The following is a 20,216-nucleotide window of genomic DNA, read 5'->3' as shown; positions in this document are numbered from 1 at the left end:
CCTACCAAGAGGAATTATTCACTGGACACTAACACAACTGCTGCCTCTGTAGGAAGTCTGGCCCCATCAGAGGTCTGTGAGCCTCTACAAAGTTGCCTTTTCCCTGCACAGAGTAGGAAAAGAAAGCAGAATCTGGACAGAATCCACAAGAGATACACAAAAATTTCTTATTGCACTTTAGAGCCACACTTTGAAAAACTTTACTAAGTTTGAGTTTCTGCTTTCAGGCTAATCTGTCTATCAGATGCCTGAAATGGTTTGGAACTGGCTTCAAAAGAATTCACAAAGTCCAGGAAAGCAGTCAAATTCAATAGTTTTTGGTTGTGTCACTTCCTCTCATGTTTCCCCACCTTCTGGCAAACCCTCAACCCATGTGATGCATGCGTGGTCATCCCTTCACCATCAAACACTAAGCGGGTTGGAGTGTTGACCTAGAGGCTGAGTGCTAGACCTCCATTTGAGACCAGACTAGGCCTCAGCAACCTATTCTGATCTCAAATGTTAAGCAAAGCAGGAAACAGGAGAAAAGGGAAGGAGTACAGGCATAAAATGCCTTGCCTGGAGCTCTCAGCCTGGGGTGTGGGCCAGAAGCTTTCAGTCTGAGTTCATTAAGAAAACCCTCTGCAACTTGTTTAACTATACGAGGAGTTTCTCAAGTAGAAAATGAGTGTTGTCTTTCCATTACCCTGCAAAGTTTCACTAAGCTTTTCCGTGGCAATGTGTACTGTTCTGTGGTGACTGACATGACTACACCTCTAATATCTTGGTCTCCTTAGGATGTGACATATTCAGGATGAGGCAGGTATATCTGGACATCCATGTGGTCTCTGAAATGCACAGAGGCAAAGCACACACCTCCTGGTTTGCAGGGGAAAGGAAAGGATCAGGAAATTATCTGTCTCCTGGTCCCAGTAAGGTAAACAAAGTCTAATTGGTCTAATAAACAATCTCCAGATTCTGATAGAATTGAAATCTCACCTGCCCAGGCTCAGTCCCTCCTCCAACTGAGACAGCTGTAGCAGGGATAGGAAAAGAGTCACATTACTGCCCCTTTCTGTCTCCCACTGACCATAAAATGAAGGTGGGAGCTGGCTGCAGGGAAGACTCAGTCAAGTGGAACAGTTGCAGTTCTGTTGATGGCCTCTGCTGTGGCGCATGTCTCTCACGTAGGAGACACACCGGCTGGCAGGGGGCTAACACTGACATCCCCAGTGGAATCCTACTTCCTCTTCAGTATTTACAAATTGTGAAGAAATTTTTCTTTCTTTTTTTTTTTTTTTTTGGACGAAGCCATCCAATTCAGGAAGACTAAGTCCAGCCCTATGGTTGGCTTAACGTGAAAACACACTCCGTTGTTAAAGGCTCACTAAAGAGATCCTTGCTCTCACTTCTCCTCAATCTGTCAGCTATTCTTTTCTGACCCAGAGCAGGAATCAGGGTGGCAAAGCCAGGTTCATGATCTCTTAACTGGGAAAAGGTTTCCTAACTTGTTTTCAACATTGCAATCTCTGCCCAAACTGTGGAAAACACCACTTACCAGAGATGTGTTTCAGACCAGACCAAGAGCAGGGATGTTTCTTTCAACATGGAATTGAAAGCACTGTGTGCCATTGATTCCTCCTCAGTCGCAGGTGCTTGGGGATGCCTCTGAGACAACAGCACCCAGGTAGCTGCTGGATAGTCTCCAAGAGCTTCCGCTATCACAGGGTGATAGAGTGGTTCTGCAACCCAAGGTTTGAATCTGGCTAGTTTGAACCCAGTTTCTCCTGCAGAGGCAGTAGCTCTGCTTTTGTCCAACAAGCAATTCCATTTTGTAGGTACCCAGAAGTGACCGTGACATGTTGTGTCACCTCTTGTCCTAAGGAAGGCTCAGAGAGGATGTAGTAATACAAGGTGTAGACTGTGAGATGTGTATTTAGAGCTACACCTCCTACCTGTAAAAGTTCAACCCAGAGAAGGAAAAGGTATAATTTGGTTTTCTTATTTTTCTTACTTTACTATTTCTCATTTTACTATTGAGGTCTTTAATTGGCTGTTTAACTGTTTTCATCTGTATTCACAGGTAGCTGTCAGGTTCAATTGTGAGCTTGTATCTTTGCCTTGCATTTCTTTCTGCCTCGAATGCCATGCTCTCTTGTCTCCACCTCCTCCTTCAATGATTTCTCAGTCTTTCTTCCATCATAGCATTGATTGTCTCTGAATGTCAGACAGTATTTCTCTGATATCGCTAAACTATGGCAGGAGGGAGAGATTCCTGACTGACAACTGAGAAATAGAGCATTTCCTGCAATATCAGTAAACAAGGATGTCCCAACCATCAGTGATTCCAGCCCTCCAGGTGTGAATTTCTGAGCCCAGAAGATGCCCAGGAAGAACAACACCTGCTATCATGCAGCCATCAGGTTGCTGCCACTCCCTACGGTGAGCACTGAGGAGCTCGAGGGGATGTGAAAAATGCAGAGTACTGGTCTCAGATAGCTGAAATGCATTTGAAAAGAACAATTTCAGTGGGCCCAGACTTGTGTAATGACCACCTACACACCAAACAACCATCCCAAGAAATAGAACATCTTCAATAACTATACCTACCTCTGTTTCTATTTACTCCATGCCCTGTCACCAGCCCTTGGGTGACAGCTTCATGAAGTATGTGTTTCCTTTCTTTCATTTGTTGTGTTATCGTGGACATATACATGCCTGAGCAATACTTTGTTGAGCTCTCCTGAGGTTTTATTTAAAAGGCATTATATTGGTTCTTGGGGCTTCCCTGGTGGCTCAGTGGTATAGAATCCTGTTGTCCCAATGCAGAAAACCTGGGTTTGACCCTGGGGACAGGAAGATCCTTTGGAAAAGGAAATGGCAACCCACTTCATTATTCTTGCCTGGAAAATCCCATGGACAGAGGAGCCTGGTTGGCTATAGTCCATGGGGTGGCAAAGACTCAGTGACTCTTTGTTGTTTAGCAACTAAACAATAGCAAACACTGGTTCTAAATCTAAAAACTCAACATTATGTTACTAATATTTATTTATCTATGTTTAAGCCATGACTCAAATCCTTTCAGTCTGCAGAGCTCTGTTTATTTTTCCATTCTCTCTCAATGGCTACCCTCTTTTCCCACAATTATGAAGTCCAATATTAGGAACACACTGCTACACATTCCCTATACATTTGTGCATAGTGACTCTTAGGTGCCATCTTAGGAGTGGAAATGCTGTGTTCCAAGGTATATGAATGTACAGCTTTTATAAAATTAAGGCATATTGTTTTTTTCAAAGTGATTGTAATCTTTTAAAGTTTATTATTTTTCAATTGATCAAAGTGATTATAATGATTTATATTCTCAGCAACTATGTTTCAGAGATCCTACTGATCCACATTTTCATTAATACTCTATATCATCCAACTTCTAACTGTTCCAGTTGAATTGATGTACAGTGTTATCTCATTTTGCATTTGTCATCTCATTTTACATTTTTCTAATTATTAAGAAGGCTGCTAAGCTATCTGTGTGTTTATTGGTCAGACATGTTTTGTTTTGTTTTGGTTCTTTTTTCAGAGAATGGTCTGTTCGTGTCTTTTGCCCACTTCTACACTAGATTGTTTCTCATGCTCTTAGTGGTTTCTGAAATTTAAAATATACCTTTTTTCTATTGATCCTTATTTGACATCATGTATACAAATATCTTCTCGAGGTTTTTGGAGATTCTTTAATTTTTATTGTCCTTAAACATTTTTTTCATGAACAGAATTTTTTCTTATTAATATAGTCAAAGGCACCTCACTTGTCAGTCTTTACTATATAGCTATCACTTGGGTGTCTGTACCATAAGGGTATCTGTACCCTAAGATCAACTATATTTTCTTGTAGAATTTTCCACTTGAAATTTAGGCCTTTCCACCTTCCAGAGTTCTTTATCAAAAGTGATATAAAGGTGGGGCAGTACCTTTTTCCATATGGATAACTAGTTTGTCAAACTCCATTTGCTAGACAGTGCTTTCTCTACCCACTGAAATGCCATGCACTTCTTCCATTCATCAGAATTCCACACATGCCTGAGTCTGATACAAGGCTCAGTACTGTGTTCTATAGGACTGTTAGTTCATTCTTCTGCTCTTCCCAAGTACAGCATTAATAGATACTTTGTTTGTTTTTACAATGTATAAAATATACATGAAAATATGTCATAAATGGTATGGCAAACCTTCCCATTTATTCTGTTTTCTTAAAAAATTTTGGTATTTTCCCCTTCCTCTTCCACATGAATTTAGGAATCCCATGACCTGCCAGAGTGATCCACATCCAGGTTTGACCACGTGGCAGTCAGGTATAGGGCTCCTAATGACAAAAGAACAGAAGGACATGAGGGAGAATGGGTACGTGTATATGTATGGTTGAGGCCCTTTGCTGTGTACCTGAAACTACCGCAACATTGTTAATTGGGTATACTCCAATATAAAATTTAAAATTAAGAAAAAACATAACGACAGAGAAAAGTTAGAGAAATGTTTCTCGCTCATTCACTGGAAGCTTTGAGAAGCTGCTCACAGCCTTCCTCCCTCCCTGCCCCTTGTGCTCCCTTGGGTGTCTTCATTAGGTGACCTCCCAGGGTCCTTGGAAACCTGCCCTTTCTCGCCCCTCGTACCCCTGTGTGCTCTCCTTACTCACTGAGCTTCCTAGAGTTACACTCTTGTATTTTTCTTTTCTGGGAAATATTTCTGCTGTAGAGAAAGATGTAAACATGATTGCTATGGTTTCATTTTCATTTCCTAGAAATGTGCGTTATCAACTATCATCTTTTGTTTTCCCCCCAAGGCAGGGCTCAAGCCAGAGGTTCTGATATTATCTACTGCCTCCCATCCTGGACGTCATTTCCCAGGCAGGCTACAGGTTTGCCTGTCCTTGCTCTATACTTTGTCTGCATTTGCCTGGACAAGGACAGTTCTCTGGAGTGTCCCTGTGCTGGGGGCTGCAAGGAACAATTCACCAGACTGCATTTTCTGCTCACTTAGTGGAAGCTCTCAGATCTGAGCTCTGACCAGAAACATCTTTTCTCTTTTGGCTGGTAAGTGAGCAAGCTCCTTGCACTGAAGTGATGGGATGCTGGCCTTTTGCTTGGAGGCCTCAAGGGCAGAACTGGCTGGTGGAGAGCTGAGAGTTGGTGCAGAAGACCTGGTCATCCTCCTCAGGTGGTCAAGAGAGTGAATGACAAGCTGAGAACTGCCCAGGGCTATGGCAACGATGATGGAAATAAGCAGAGTAACTGGATTCCAGATGGACTTGGGGAGGTCACAGGATTGTAGACATGAGATAAGAGAGAAAGACAGTTATGTGGGTGATCCCATGTGCAAACAAAGGGTGGCACTGACATTACCTGGAAGGGAGAAGACTATGGAAGGAAAGAGATGGGGACTTGATTTAGGCTTGGCCTTGTTCAGTTATAAGATCATCCTAGACACACAGTGGGAGATGCTGTGTAAACAGTGGGGTATTTGTGAATGAGGTTAGGGAAGACTTCAGCACCTTCAGCACAGAGGTGGTGCTGGACAACATGGGACAGGGTAAGAAAACCTAAATGGTGAATGTATGTGGAGCCCCATCAGGACTGAGCCTGTGTGAGGGGAGGCAATAATTCTCTTCTACCCTTGTGAGTGCATTGGGCTGGTCTTATAACTAAAATGACATGAGACAGAGTAATATGAGGAAAAAACAAATGTAATTATCTATGTTCAGGGACTTCATAATATATAGCACAAAGACATTCAGGCAATCGGTGCTTATATGCCATTTGGATTTCAGGAGAAAGGTAGGAGCCTAGGACTTCAAAGGGGAAAATCCATTTTAGAGAGGTACAAAAACAAATGTTTGGTAAATGTTTGCCATGCCAGGCAGAAAGCAATGGGAAACAGAGAAGGCTTTGATCAAATAGGCCTTGCTAAGTTTCCCCAAGTCTACTCTACCTAGTTCATAGTCTGTAGGTATCTCTGGTGATAGCTCTTCTTCCTAGATTAGGCCCTTTATCTAAATTCTTTAAGGCAGTTAAGGGGAAGGTAAAAGCTCTTCTTGAGTCTTTGGTTTCTTAAAATTAATTATTCTAAATAACCCTAATGCCAAGGAGGCACATTTGGGCCAGCATAGTTTGTTCCCTTACAACATAGACACACCCAATCTTAGATCTTGGTTTGGGGTGGGGAGGTGCAAACAAAACAAGTTTGGTCAGCCACAGTTTTTAAACTGCTTTAGTTTAAAAAAAATGATATGGGGGCACAAAATTTTTCCTCTACCCTTCTAGGTTCTTGTAGCTGGTCTAAGAATTAAATTGACATGAGATAGATCAACAGAGGGAAAAAAAAAAAGCAAATACAATTACTAAACATAGGTAAGGGTGGTGGCTCTAGAACTGTATGAGATGCAGAGGCAGTCAGGCAATCAGAATGTATTCATTCTGAGCAAAGTTGGTGGGTTTAGGGGTCGAGTACTTCAAAGGTGAGGAAGACAATGCAAATAGTAACGGGAAGAGTGAGAGTCTGGTAAACAGTAGTTGTCTCGCCACGTGGTAGAGACAGCGGGACACAGAGCAGAATGTGAGCACACAGGCCTTGGAAAATTTCCCAGCCTACTATGCCCAGCTCATATTGGTTTCAGTTACCTCTGGTGATAGCTCCTTTCTTGGAGGAAGCCCCCTATCTAACTGCTTTCAAGCAGCTAAGAGGGAGGTAAAAAAGAAAGCTTCCTGAGCGTTCTGCTTCTGAAAAATAAACAACCTAAACTAATCCTAATACCTGAGAAGCCTTTTGGGGTGGTAATGTTGCTCCCCTACACTGGTCGTTCATCTTATTTTTCTTGGACCTTGAAACAGAATGTCTTCTCATTGCTCAAAGTTCCTTCCTTTGTATCCCTTAAAAGTCACATGTTTTTGAAACATTTAAATGCCCTGCTTCCAGGCTAAGATCCCTGATGCTAGTGTCATCCTCTCAGGCAGCTCCTATTCTTATAATGGGGTCAGGGGAAGAAAGAAAGAGAGGAGAAGCTGCCTCTTTTCCTCTCCCTGAAGCATTGCCTCAGTCGGAGGACAGACTGAACCAGGGCAGGTGAGATTTCAACTCCATAGCCGTCTGGAGATGGTTGATTAGACTGTTTGGAATTTTGTCTACCTGATTGGGACCAAGAGACAGGATATTTTCTGAGCCATTCTTTGCCTCTGCAAACCAGGAGCTGTGTACTTTGCCTCTGAATTTCAGAGACCGTATTGATGTCCAGATATATCTGCCTCCCCCTGAAAATGTTATGCCCAAAGGAGACGAAACTATTAGAAGTCTAGCCATGTCAGTCACCACAGAACCATTGCCACGGCCACTGAAAATCTTGCAAGCATTTGCAGAGTAATTCACAGACCCCACCCATTTCCTACTTGAGCAACTGCTTTTATAGTTAAACCGCTTGCAGAGGGTTTTCTGAATAAAATGAGGCTGAAAACTGCTGGTCCACACAAAAGCCTTAGGGCTCTAAGCAACTCTTTCTTTGCCCATCCTCTCTGGAGTCCTCTCCCAAGGCCAAAGGTGGGAAGCTGCCGGAGCCTGCCGGCAAACGAACCGGTCATGGATGCAATCGCCGAAATACCTAAGAAAATAAAGACTCGGAAAGATGGGGTTGAGAGGGACGGAGTCAGCTCTTGACTGAAACCGACAACCGACAATTTTATTGAGGGGTAACATACATATATATGCTAACAGGACTCACTAAATTTAGATCAAGGACATGTATACGTGCAGAATCGCAGGCATTAGTCTTCGCTCAGGAATTTTATCTTAACTCTTTAAGACTAGCAGAGCAAGGGACTAGCCTCTTAGTATGATTACAATCAGTTAAAGATTACCTAGACATAAACCATAAACAGGAGCCTGACAATCTCGTCAGGAAAATGGGTAAAAGGTCGCTACAGCAATTTCCTTGAGGGAGGTAAGAAAGGCCAACCTGTACTTTAATAAATCAGGGGTGTCGGGACAGAGAGGGACCTCTTGATCTCTCTCAGGGCCAAGAAGGAGCCTGAGCAGTCAGGCCGGCTCCCCGCAGGAAGCCTTACACAAATGTCACAGAAGTAGAGCCCAGAATCAAGGTCATCTCCAAAACTGACTGATCCCCGTGTAACCATTGCCAAAATCCCCTCTGATCCTTACAGGCCAACTTCCTGACCACAAATTAGGCAGAATGCCCGGCCCAGGACTCACTCTCTAGCACCCTAACCAATCACTTAATGCCATCCTTCCAGCAGTATTTTTTTTTTTTTTGTCTTGAGGCCATAAAAATAGGCTCCTAACCCACAAAAAGTGAGCCTGCCTGCTGTTCTAATGCTGTCCCATTGTCTCCCTTGGCTGTCAGGAGGTCAGCCGGCTGTGCTCACAGCACCCACATTACCTCTCTTGTTCTTTTTTTTTTTTTAATAAAAGAGAACACCCCTGCTGCCAGACCATAGCTGAAATGCACAGCTGCAAATCCCAGACAAGAAATGGTAGTCCCATGGTTGCTGAATTTGTGGTCTGAATCAGAAGATTTAATTCTAAATGAAAGATACTTCTATGTCATTTGGAAGCAGGTGTCCAGAGTAACTTTCTTTTTTAAATTAATTTATTTATTTTTAATTGGAGGGTCATTGCCTTACAATATTATATTGATTACTTCCATACATCAACATGGATCAGCCATAGGTATACATATATCCCCACTCCCTTAAGTCACCCCCCCGCCTCCCACCCAATCCCAACCCTCTAGATTGTCACAGAGCACCAGCTTTGAACTCCCTGCATCATACACCAAATTCCCACTGGTTATCTTTTTCACCTATGGTAAAGTATATGTTTCAATGCTACTCCCTTCATTTGTCCCACCCTCTCCTTCCCCCGTTGTGTCCACAAGTCTGTTCTCTATGTCTGCATCTCCACTGCTGCCCTGCAAACAGGTTCATCGGTACTCTCTGTCTAGATTCCACATACACACATTAACATACAATGGTTGATTTTCTCTTTCTCACTTACTTTACTCTGTATCATTATACAGGCTCTAGGTTCATTCACACATCAGAACTGACTTCTGATGAGTTCCTCTTTATGGCTGATTGCTACTGCTACTGCTAAGTCACTTCAGTCGTGTCCGACTCTGTGCAACCCCATCCCTGATATTCTCCGGGCAAGAACACTGGAGTGGGTGGCCATTTCCTTCTCCAATGCATAAAAGTGAAAAGTGAAAGTGAAGTTGCTCAGTCATGTCCGACTCTTCGCGACCCCATGGACTGCAGCCTACCAGGCTCCACCATTCATGGGATTTTCCAGGCAAGAGTACTGGAGTGGGGTGCCATTGCCTTCTCCGTTATGGCTCAGGCATAAAAATGGCTGGAGAGGGTATGGTGAAGAGGGAACTCTCTTGCACTGTTGGTGAGAATGGAAATGGATACAAGCACAACAGAGAACAGTATGGAGATTCCTTCAAACAAATAGGAATAAAGCTACCATGCATGTGTGTTAAGTTGCTTTACTTATGTTTGACTTTTTGCAACCCTATGGACTGTAGCCTGCCAGGCTCCTCTGTTCATGGGATTCTCCAGGCAATAATTCTGGAGTGGATTCCCATGCCCTCCTCCAGGGGATTTTCCTGACCAGGGACTGAACCTGCATCTCTTATGTCTCTGCATTGGCAGGCAGGTTCTTTACAATTAGCACCACCTGGGAAGCCCCATAAACTACCATGTGACCCAAAAATCCCACCACTGGGCCTATAGTCTGAGAAAATCATAACTGAAAAACACACATGTACCAACATTCCTTGCAACACTATCTACAATAGCTAGGATATGGAAGCAACCTAAATGTCCACCAACACATGAATGGATAAAGACGTTGTGGTACATATATGCAGTGCTCGTTGTTCTTAATAAACTCACTCCTCCTGCAACTCTGTGTCTGGAAACTCTTTTCCAGCCCACACTCAGACTGACACAACATTCTTCCCTTTGCTCCTGTTCCCTGCTTTTCTTACCTGAATCCGCCAGCCTAGTCTGGTCTAAACTGGAGGCCTGGCACTTCGCCTCATGGTCCACCCTCCAGCCTGCCCAGTTCTGGTTGTGAAGGGATGACATTTAAGCATCTTATGGGTTAAGTGTTTGCCGAAAGCTGGGGGAACATGGAAGGAGGTGGTACAAGCAAAAGAAGCTGAATCTGCTTTCCTTCCTGGACCCTGTGAATTCCTCTGAACACAGTCCCAAACCGTTTCAGGCATTTAATGGCCAGATTCGCCTTGAAAGTGGAATTCAAACATAGAAAACTTTCCAAAATGTGACTCTACAGTGCAGTCAGCAAGCAATCTTGGTATGTCTCTTGTGGAATCTGCCTAGATTCTGCTTTGGATTCCTACTCTGTGTGGGAAGAAGGCATCTTTGCAGAGGTTCACAGACCTCCGATGGGGCCTGTTAGGAGTTCCTCCTGAAGAAGCAGAAGTAGTGCTTGTGTCCGAGGAACAGTTCGACTCTGTAGGTGCCCAGGAGTGACCCTGACAAGTTGTGTCATCTCTTGTCCTTAGGACGATTTATATGGTCTTAGTCGACCTAGGGCTACAAAGTCTGACTATTGAGTGTGAGGTGTGCATAAAGGGACATCATGCCCCAGCCCACTGAGAAAAGGCCACTCCATACGAGAGTCTATCAAGTCTATCCAAGTGAGACTTGGAGTGACCCTCAAAATAAGGACCAGCCCAGCCCTGCGGAAACCTGAACAGTCTTTTTAATACTGAGGTCTTTAATTCGGTGTCTCTATGTATTCATCTGAATCCATGGCTAGTTGTCACGTTCATTGTCAGTTTTCATCTTTGCCTTGCAGTTTGTTCTTCCTAGAATGCCAGTCTCTCCTGTCCCCTCCACCTCCTTTAAGCATTTCTCAGTTTTCCTTTTTCCATCATAACATCGATTGTCTCTATATGTCAGACAGAATATTCCCAAACTAGGAAGGAGGGAGAGATTCATGACTACAGATGAAAGAATATATGCAGCACCAATTTGCAAAGAACTGAGATATTTTCTTTTTTAAAATCCTATATCACCTACACACTGTACAACCATTCCAAGAAACACAACACCTTCAATAACTATGCCTACGTGTATGCTCCTATTTACGCCATGCCCTGTCACCAGCCCTTGGGTAACAACGTCATAAAGTGTGTGTTTGATAACTTTGTTTCATTTGTTATATTATCACTTAATATGCCTGCCTAAACCATATTTTGTTATGTTTTCTTGAGAATATATTTAAGGGTATTCTACCTTTTAAAACTTTTTTATTGATTTACAATGCTGTGTTAGTTTCAGGTGTACAGCAAAGTTCATCTGTTAAGACTTTAACATATATCCGCTCTTTATTAGATTCTTTTTCCCATATAGACCATTGCAGAGTATTGAGGAGCATTCCCTGTGCTATACAATAGATCCTTATTAGTTTTTTAGTTAACTAATTTTAATTTAGCTTTTTATTGACATATAGTTGATTTACAATGTTTCTCCAATCTCTGCTGTACAGAAAAATGACAGTTATACACATATAGACATTCTTTTTTATATATTCTTTCCTGTAATGATTTATCATAGGATATTGAATATAGTTCCCTGTGCCATATAATAGGACCTTGTTGCTTATCCATCCTATATATAATAGTTTACATCTGCTAATCCCAAATTCCCAGTACTTCCTTCGCCTGCTCGCTCCCCTTGGCAACCACAAGTCTGTTTCCTATGTTTGTGAATCTGTTTCTGTTCCATAGACAAGCTCATTTGCACCACACTTTAGGTTCCACATATAAGTGATAGCTATGGTATCTGTCTTTTGTTTTCTGACTTTGCTTAGTATGATCATCTCTATCTGCATTCATGTTACTGCAAAAGCATTATTTTGCTCTTTGATGGCAGAGTAATAGTCCTTAGATTAAATGTACAACATCTTCTATTCCTCTGTTGAGGGACATTTAGTTTGCTTCCAAGTCCTGGCTATTATAAATACTGCTGCAACAAACATTGGGGTGCATGGATCTTTTTGATTTATGGTTTTCTCCAGATATTTGCCCAGGAGTGGGGCTGCTAGATCATCAGTTCAGTTCAGTTGCTCAGTCATGTCTGACTCTTTGCCACCCCGTGGACTGGAGCACGACAGGCTTCCCTGTCTATCACCATCTCCCAGAGCCGACTCAAACTCATGTCCATTGAGTCGGTGATGCCATCCAACCATCTCATCCTCTGTCGTCCTCTTCTTCTCCTGCCTTCAATCTTTTACAGCACTGGGGTCTTTTCAAATGAGTCAGCTCTTCGCATCAGGTGGCCAAAATATTGGAGTTTCAGCTTCAACATCAGTCCTTCCAGTGAATATTCAGGACTGATTTCCTTTAGGATGGACTGGTTGGATCTCCTTGCAACCCAAAGGACTCTCAAGAGTCTTTTCCAACAACACAGTTCAAAAGCATCAGTTCTTCAGTGCTCAGCCTTCTTTATGGTCCAAATCTCACATCCATACATGACTATAGGAAAAATCACACTTTGACTAGACGGACCTTTGTCGGCAAAGTAATGTCTCTGCTTTTTAATATGCTGTCTAGGTTGGTCGTAGCTTTTCTTCCAAGGAGCAAGTGTCTTTTAATTTAATGGCTACAGTCACCCTCTGCACTGATTTGGGAGCCCAAGACAATAACGTCTCTCACCATTTCTATTCTTTCCCCATCTATTTGCCATGAAGTAATGGGACTGGATGCCATGATCTTAGTTTTTTGAATGTTTAGTTTTCAGCCAGTTTTTCCACTCTCCTCTTTTTCATCAAGAGACTCTTTAGTTCTTCTTTGCTTTCTGCCATAAGGGTGGTGCCATCTGCATATCTGAGGTTACTGTTATATCTCCCGGCATTCGTGATTCTAGATTGTGCTTCATCTAGCCTGTTACTTTGCATGATGTACTCTGCATGTAAGCTAAATAAGCAGGGTGATAATATACAGCCTTGACGCACTCCTTTCCCAAGATCATATGGTGGCTCTTTTTAGTTTTTTAAGGAACCTCCATACCGTTCGTCTTGCTGGCTGTAACAATTTCCTTTCACACCCACAGTATAGGAGGGTTCCCTTTTCTCCATATGCTCTCCAGCATTTATTGTTTGTGGATTTTTTGATGATGACCATTCTGACTGGTGTGAGGTGATACCTCACTGTAGTTTTGATCCATATTTCTCTTATTTAGTGATGCTGAGCATATTTTCATGTTCTTTTTACCCATCTGTATGCATTTCTTGGAGAAATGTTTCTTTAGAAAGCCTGCCAGATACTATAAAACTCTTTGAAGAAACTATAGAAAGAACACTCTTTGATATAAACAGGATTCCACTTTTTTTTCCTTTTGTTTTTACTATTGCTTTTACTCACTTCTGTTTATATATTTTAAACTCAACATGGTGTTACAAACACATAGTGTTTATTAACCTATGTATAACAATGGCAAAGAAGGCAATGGCAACCCACTCCAGTACTCTTGCTGGAAAATCCCATGGACGGAGGAGCCTGGTAGGCTGCAGTCCATGGGTTCGCTAAGAGTCGGGCACCGCTGAGTGATTTCACTTTCACTTTTCACTTTCATGCATTGGAGAAGGAAATGGCAACCCACTCCAGTGTTCTTGCCTGGAGAATCACAGGGCCAGAGGAGCCTACTGGGCTGCCTACTATGGGGTCGCACAGAGTCGGACACAACTGAAGCGACTTAACAGCAGCAGCAGCATAACAATGGAACATTCTTTTCAGTGCTGTAGAACTCAGTTTATTTATCCATTCTCTGTCAATATGAGGACTGCTATCAGGAACACTTTTTACATATCACTTGTACTTTTTTGCACACTGACTCCTCAGTACCATCTTAGGAGCGGAGATGCTGGCTCACAAAGTACATGAATGTACAAGTTTATAAAATTTATCCATACTGGTTTTTCAAAGTTTCAGAGACCCTAATATTCAGTGCTGTCAAACTTTTTAAATTTTCCAACTGAATTGATATACACTGTCATCTCATTGGGCACAGATTTGCATCTGCCTCATTACTAAGGAGGCTGTTAAAGTTTCTGTGCGCTTATACATCACATGCGGTTTTTTTTTTTCTTTTTCTGAGAAAGATCCCTTTATTCCTCTCTTCCACTTCCATACTAGACTGTCTTGCTTTTTCGTGTTTCTATCATTTTAAAAATATCTTTTTTGCATTGATTTTTAGTCTAACATATTGTGCAAGTATCAAATATCTAAGATATTGTGCAAATATCTTCTCCATGTGTCTAAAGAAATTTTTACCCCCCTTAAGCATTTCTTTTCATGAAAAGAAGCTTTTCATTTTAATGTAGTCTAAGGCACCTCATTTGTCAATATCTTTTATAGAGCTATCATCTGGGTGTCTTGTTTAAGAAATTTTTTTACCCTAAGATCAGTTATATTTTCTTCTAGAGTTTTCCATTTGAAATTTCAGTCTTTACTCTCCTTCTAGAGTTGATTATCAGTAGTGATAGAAGTAGAGAATCAGTAACATTCTCCATATGGATAACCAGGATAACCAATTTGTCCAGCTCCATTACTACACAGTACCTACTTTTCTCGCTGACGTGCCATATATGTCTCCTATCAAACACAATTCCACACATGCTTGAGGCAAACATAAAGATCAGTGTTGTGTTCTGAGGGTCAGTTGGTTTATCTCTATGCTGGCACCGAAGTACAGTATAAAATATGCTTTGTTTATTTTCATGATGTATAAAATATACTGAAAATATACCATACATGGTATGGGAGTTCCTCCCATTTTTTTCTCAAAATGTGAGTTCTAAAATATCAACCACATCTTCCTATTGTTGTTTAGTCATGAAGTCGTGTCTGATTCTTTGCAACCCCATGGACTGCAGCATGACAGGCTCCTCTGTCCTCCACTATCTCCCAGAGTTTGCTCAAATTCTTCCTGAGAGAGACGCTTAGGTTAGAGACTTCCTGATGCCTCCCACTTGGGCCTCATTACCCAGGGAGCACAGAGACTTGCTAATCCTTATTCTTTACAGTGAGCACAGAAGCACACTCTGATTGCATTCCCTGGTAAAAACTTAAGTTCTGGGAAGTGTTCCTGTGCAGCATCTGCTGTTTTAATAGAAACATTTGGACCTGCCCTCTGTCTTAGGAAATCTGTTTTCTCTCTAGAGCTGGTGAGTAAGCTTACTGTATATCTGCAGTGGCCAATTCTGGCTTTGTGTTTGAAGGACTGAGGGTGGGGGTGGCTGGTAGAGAGCCAAAATTCCATCCAGAAGTTCATGCCTTTTCTTCTTCTCCTTTCTTTAAATTAAAAAAGTTGTAAGAAAATTTGGAACAAGAGAATGTTTACTGCTTTCACCAATGGTAAATTATGTAATGTTTGATGCACATTGAGAGTTTTCTGATTCTAGCCTTATTACCATAGAGCTATTTAAATCTCTCTGAGTTTTGATAATTAAGAGGAATGAAAAGTAATTCTTTCTCTGCCATTTTCTTAATCCATGCAGGCCATGACAAAATACCACAGAGTGGGTTCTCTATTTAAAAAAAAAAAAATCTATTTATCTTATTTTTGGACAATTGGAAACCACGATCAAGGCAACTATAGATTAGGTGTCTGATGAGAGCACACTTCCTAGGTGGGTGCCTTTTCTATAAAGTCATGTGACAGAAGGGTTAAGCTAGATCTCTGAGGTCTCCTTTATGAGGGCACTAATCCATTCCTGATGGCTCTGCCTGCATGACCCAGGCAACTTGCAAGGGTCCATTTACTAATACAATCACTTTGAGCATTAATTTCACCCTTGAAAGTATGAGAACAACAGACATATATAAAATCTGTCTGTTGCGGTTCAATAGACTTCCCACCCTCTCCTTAGAAAACAGTACTCTTGTCTCACTTTGACATTCATTTCAATATTCTTGAACTATAATTGTATCTCTTCCTGAGTATTCATTCAACTAGCAGTAACATATGCTCACTTCCTTCATAAGTCATTAGTTAATAAAATCCTTAACATGTATTTATTTTATGTTTGAGAATCATGATTTTCCTTATTTTTTTAAGATTGTCCTTGCTCGATATGTAGGGTGGGGATGGAGAGCATTCAGCACACCCCTAATGGACAGAGCCCACTGGTAATTCCTGAGACAACCTTATGTGTATAAATATTTCTTAAATCACACTTTCTTGATATAACCATCCTTGCTCATAGTAAATGATAGGAGATTCCATCGATGTAATATTAATAATGTCTTTAAATTACCTCGGTTTAAGCAGATACCCATGTTTCAAAACTGTGTTGAACGGGGTAGGGAAAATTAGAGCTCTTATTTACTTCCTCTACGACTTCTTGGTACACATTTTATATTCTACCCATATCGGTCCATGAAGTGAGGTAAATAGATATCAAGCTCCCACTGGGCAGCTATACCACCATGACCGTGGTTTTGGTTGTTCTCCAAGACGTACGGGAAACAGATTTTATAACACATGTTATGGAACATATGTCCTGGCGGTCACCGCCTGGTGGACTTGTCTCTGCTTCCTGCCTCTCCCACAGGCTAGGTCCCATCCTGATTTGCTGCAGGTTATTGGAAATGAGGTCCTTCTGGAAGCCTTCTGTGCTCACTAACATCATGACCTAAGTGATTCTTCCTGCAGAATAGAAAGGTGCTGGTCTCTCTATTCAGGGGTCATGACAGTACAGACTGTCTATATTAGTTTCCCCTTGCTGTGTAACAAATTAATTCTATTATGGATCTGGAGGTGAGCAGTCAAAATGAATCTTAAGGAGCTACAATCAAAGTGTCAGCAGGGCCTGTTCTATCTGGAGGCTCCTGGAGATAATCCATTTTCTTGTCTACTTCAGCCTCTAGAAGTTGCCTGACATTCCTTGGCTCATTGCCTTTCCTCCATCTTCCTAGATCTTCACTCCAACCTCTGCTCTATTATCCTGTCTTCTTTTCAGTACTTGGCCCTGCCTCCATCTTGCCTGTGATTCCTATGATTATATGTAGCCCACTTGGATAAGCCAAGATAATCTTTTCATCTGAGCATCATTAACTTAATTACCTTCAAAAACTGCTGAATACACTAAGCCTTTATTCTTGTCCTCAAATTTTTAGATGATATTTTTACCTGCAATAATCAAACATGGACAGGTTAAACATTAGGCTTGTCTAGCAGTGGAATTAAAAACTAATGTCAAGTAAAAAGTGCTTTTTGCTATGTAAAGTAGCACACTCCCAAGTTATGGATATCACAATGTGGACATCTTCGGAACCATTATTCTGTCCTCCAAACTGTCCTGACTCTTTGGACATATAAATTATCAGCATAGAAAACAGGCAGAGTCTTCTGCAATGGTGGAAACAAAGGCCATCAAGAGATACTAGTCAGTCATAAAAGAATGAACAAACATAATTTGCAGTGACATGGATGGACCTAGATATTACCACACTAAGGGAACTAGTGTTTACTTTGTTTATTTTTACAATATAAAATATACCTGAAAATATGCCATAAATGGTATGGCAAACCTTCCCATTTATTGTATTCTTAAAATTTTGATATTTTCTCCTTCCTCTTCCACATGAATTTAGGAATCCCATGACCTGCCACAGTGATCCACATCCAGGTTTGACCACGTGGCAGTCAGGTATAGGGCTCCTAATGACAAAAGAACAGAAGGACATGAGGGAGAATGGGTACGTGTATATGTATGGTTGAGGCCCTTTGCTGTGTACCTGAAACTACCGCAACATTGTTAATTGGGTATACTCCAATATAAAATTTAAAATTAAGAAAAAACATAACGACAGAGAAAAGTTAGAGAAACGTTTCTCCCTCACTCACTGGAAGCTTTGAGAAGCTGCTCACAGCCTTCCTCCCTCCCTGCCCCTTGTGCTCCCCTGGGTGTCTTCATTAGGTGACCTCCCAGGGTCCTTGGAAACCTGCCCTTTCTCGCCCCTCGTACCCCTGTGCTCTCTCCTTACTCACTGAGCTTCCTAGAGTTTCACACTTGTATTTTTCTTTCCAGGTAATATTTCTGCTGTAGAGAAAGATGTAAACATGATTGCTATGGTTTCATTTTCATTTCCTAGAAATGTGCGTTATCAACTATCATCTTTTTTTCTTCCCGACAAAGGAAGTGTTGAAACCAGAGGCTCTTATATTCTCTACTGCCTCCCATCCCGGACGTCATTTCCCAGGCAGGCTACAGGTTTGCCTGTCCTTGCTGTCTACTCTATCTGCATTTGCCTGGACAAGGACAGTTCTCTGGAGTGTCCCTGTGCCGGGGGCTGCAAGGAGAAATTCAACAGACTGCATTTTCTGCTCGCTTAGTGGAAAACTCTCAGATCTGAGCTCTGACCAGAAGCATCTTTTCTCTTTTGACTGGTAAGTGAGCAAGCTCCTTGCACTGAAGTGATGGGATGCTGGCCTTTTGCTTGGAGGCCTCAAGGGCAGAACTGGCTGGTGGAGAGCTGAGAGTTGGTGCAGAAGACCTGGTCATCCTTCTCAGGTGGCCAAGAGAGTGAGTGACAAGCTGAGAACTGCCCAGGGCTAGGGCAACGATGATGGAAATAAGCAGAGTAACTGGATTCCAGATGGACTTGGGGAGGTCACAGGATTGTAGATATGAGATAAGAGAGAAAGACAGTTATGTGGGTGACCCCATGTGCAAACAAAGGGTGGCACTGACATTACCTGGAAGGGAGAAGACTATGGAAGGAAAGAGATGGGGACTTGATTTAGGCTTGGCCTTGTTCAGTTATAAGATCATCCTAGACACACAGTGGGAGATGCTGTGTAAACAGTGGGGTATTTGTGAATGAGGTTAGGGAAGACTTCAGCACCTTCAGCACAGAGGTGGTGCTGGACAACATGGGACAGGGTAAGAAAACCTAAATGGTGAATGTATGTGGAGCCCCATCAGGACTGAGCCTGTGTGAGGGGAGGCAATAATTCTCCTCTACCCTTGTGAGTGCACTGGGCTGGTCTTATAACTAAAATGACATGAGACAGAGTAATATGAGGAAAAAACAAATGTAATTATCTATGTTCAGGGACTTCATAATATATAGCACAAAGACATTCAGGCAATCGGTGCTTATATGCCATTTGGATTTCAGGAGAAAGGTAGGAGCCTAGGACTTCAAAGGGGAAAATCCATTTTAGAGAGGTACAAAAACAAATGTTTGGTAAATGTTTGCCATGCCAGGCAGAAAGCAATGGGAAACAGAGAAGGCTTTGATCAAATAGGCCTTGCTAAGTTTCCCCAAGTCTACTCTACCTAGTTCATAGTCTGTAGGTATCTCTGGTGATAGCTCTTCTTCCTAGATTAGGCCCTTTATCTAAATTCTTTAAGGCAGTTAAGGGGAAGGTAAAAGCTCTTCTTGAGTCTTTGGTTTCTTAAAATTAATTATTCTAAATAACCCTAATGCCAAGGAGGCACATTTGGGCCAGCATAGTTTGTTCCCTTACAACATAGACACACCCAATCTTAGATCTTGGTTTGGGGTGGGGAGGTGCAAACAAAACAAGTTTGGTCAGCCACAGTTTTTAAACTGCTTTAGTTTAAAAAAAATGATATGGGGGCACAAAATTTTTCCTCTACCCTTCTAGGTTCTTGTAGCTGGTCTAAGAATTAAATTGACATGAGATAGATCAACAGAGGGAAAAAAAAAAAAGCAAATACAATTACTAAACATAGGTAAGGGTGGTGGCTCTAGAACTGTATGAGATGCAGAGGCAGTCAGGCAATCAGAATGTATTCATTCTGAGCAAAGTTGGTGGGTTTAGGGGTCGAGTACTTCAAAGGTGAGGAAGACAATGCAAATAGTAACGGGAAGAGTGAGAGTCTGGTAAACAGTAGTTGTCTCGCCACGTGGTAGAGACAGCGGGACACAGAGCAGAATGTGAGCACACAGGCCTTGGAAAATTTCCCAGCCTACAATGCTCAGCTCATATTGGTTTCAGTTACCTCTGGTGATAGCTCCTTTCTTGGAGGAAGCCCCCTATCTAACTGCTTTCAAGCAGCTAAGAGGGAGGTAAAAAAGAAAGCTTCCTGAGCGTTCTGTTTCTGAAAAATAAACAACTTAAACTAATCCTAATACCGGAGAAACCTTTTGGGGTGGTAATGTTGCTCCC

At 42.0% G+C, this 20,216-nt stretch overlaps 1 protein-coding gene across 2 annotated transcripts in view; it reads left to right on the top strand.

Moving 5' to 3' along the window:
• Positions 1-4,881: 4,881 nt before the first annotated feature.
• The window catches only part of LOC133062290 (T-cell-specific guanine nucleotide triphosphate-binding protein 2-like), a 28,313-nt gene continuing 12,978 nt past the window's right edge, over positions 4,882-20,216 (top strand). Inside the window, exons 1-2 of one of the 2 annotated variants that reach the window (XM_061151122.1) lie at positions 4,884-5,066; positions 18,214-18,464. The gene's annotated coding sequence lies outside the window, so the exon portion shown is untranslated. Of the gene's footprint in view, positions 5,067-18,213; positions 18,465-20,216 lie in introns of both variants that reach the window. The other variant, XM_061151123.1, reaches the window with a different exon arrangement.

Source organism: Dama dama, chromosome 9 (genome assembly GCF_033118175.1).
Source record: "Dama dama isolate Ldn47 chromosome 9, ASM3311817v1, whole genome shotgun sequence".
Classification (NCBI taxonomy): domain Eukaryota; kingdom Metazoa; phylum Chordata; class Mammalia; order Artiodactyla; family Cervidae; genus Dama; species Dama dama.
Note: the sequence above shows the minus strand (reverse complement) of the source record. Positions and strands in the feature narration are given on the sequence as shown.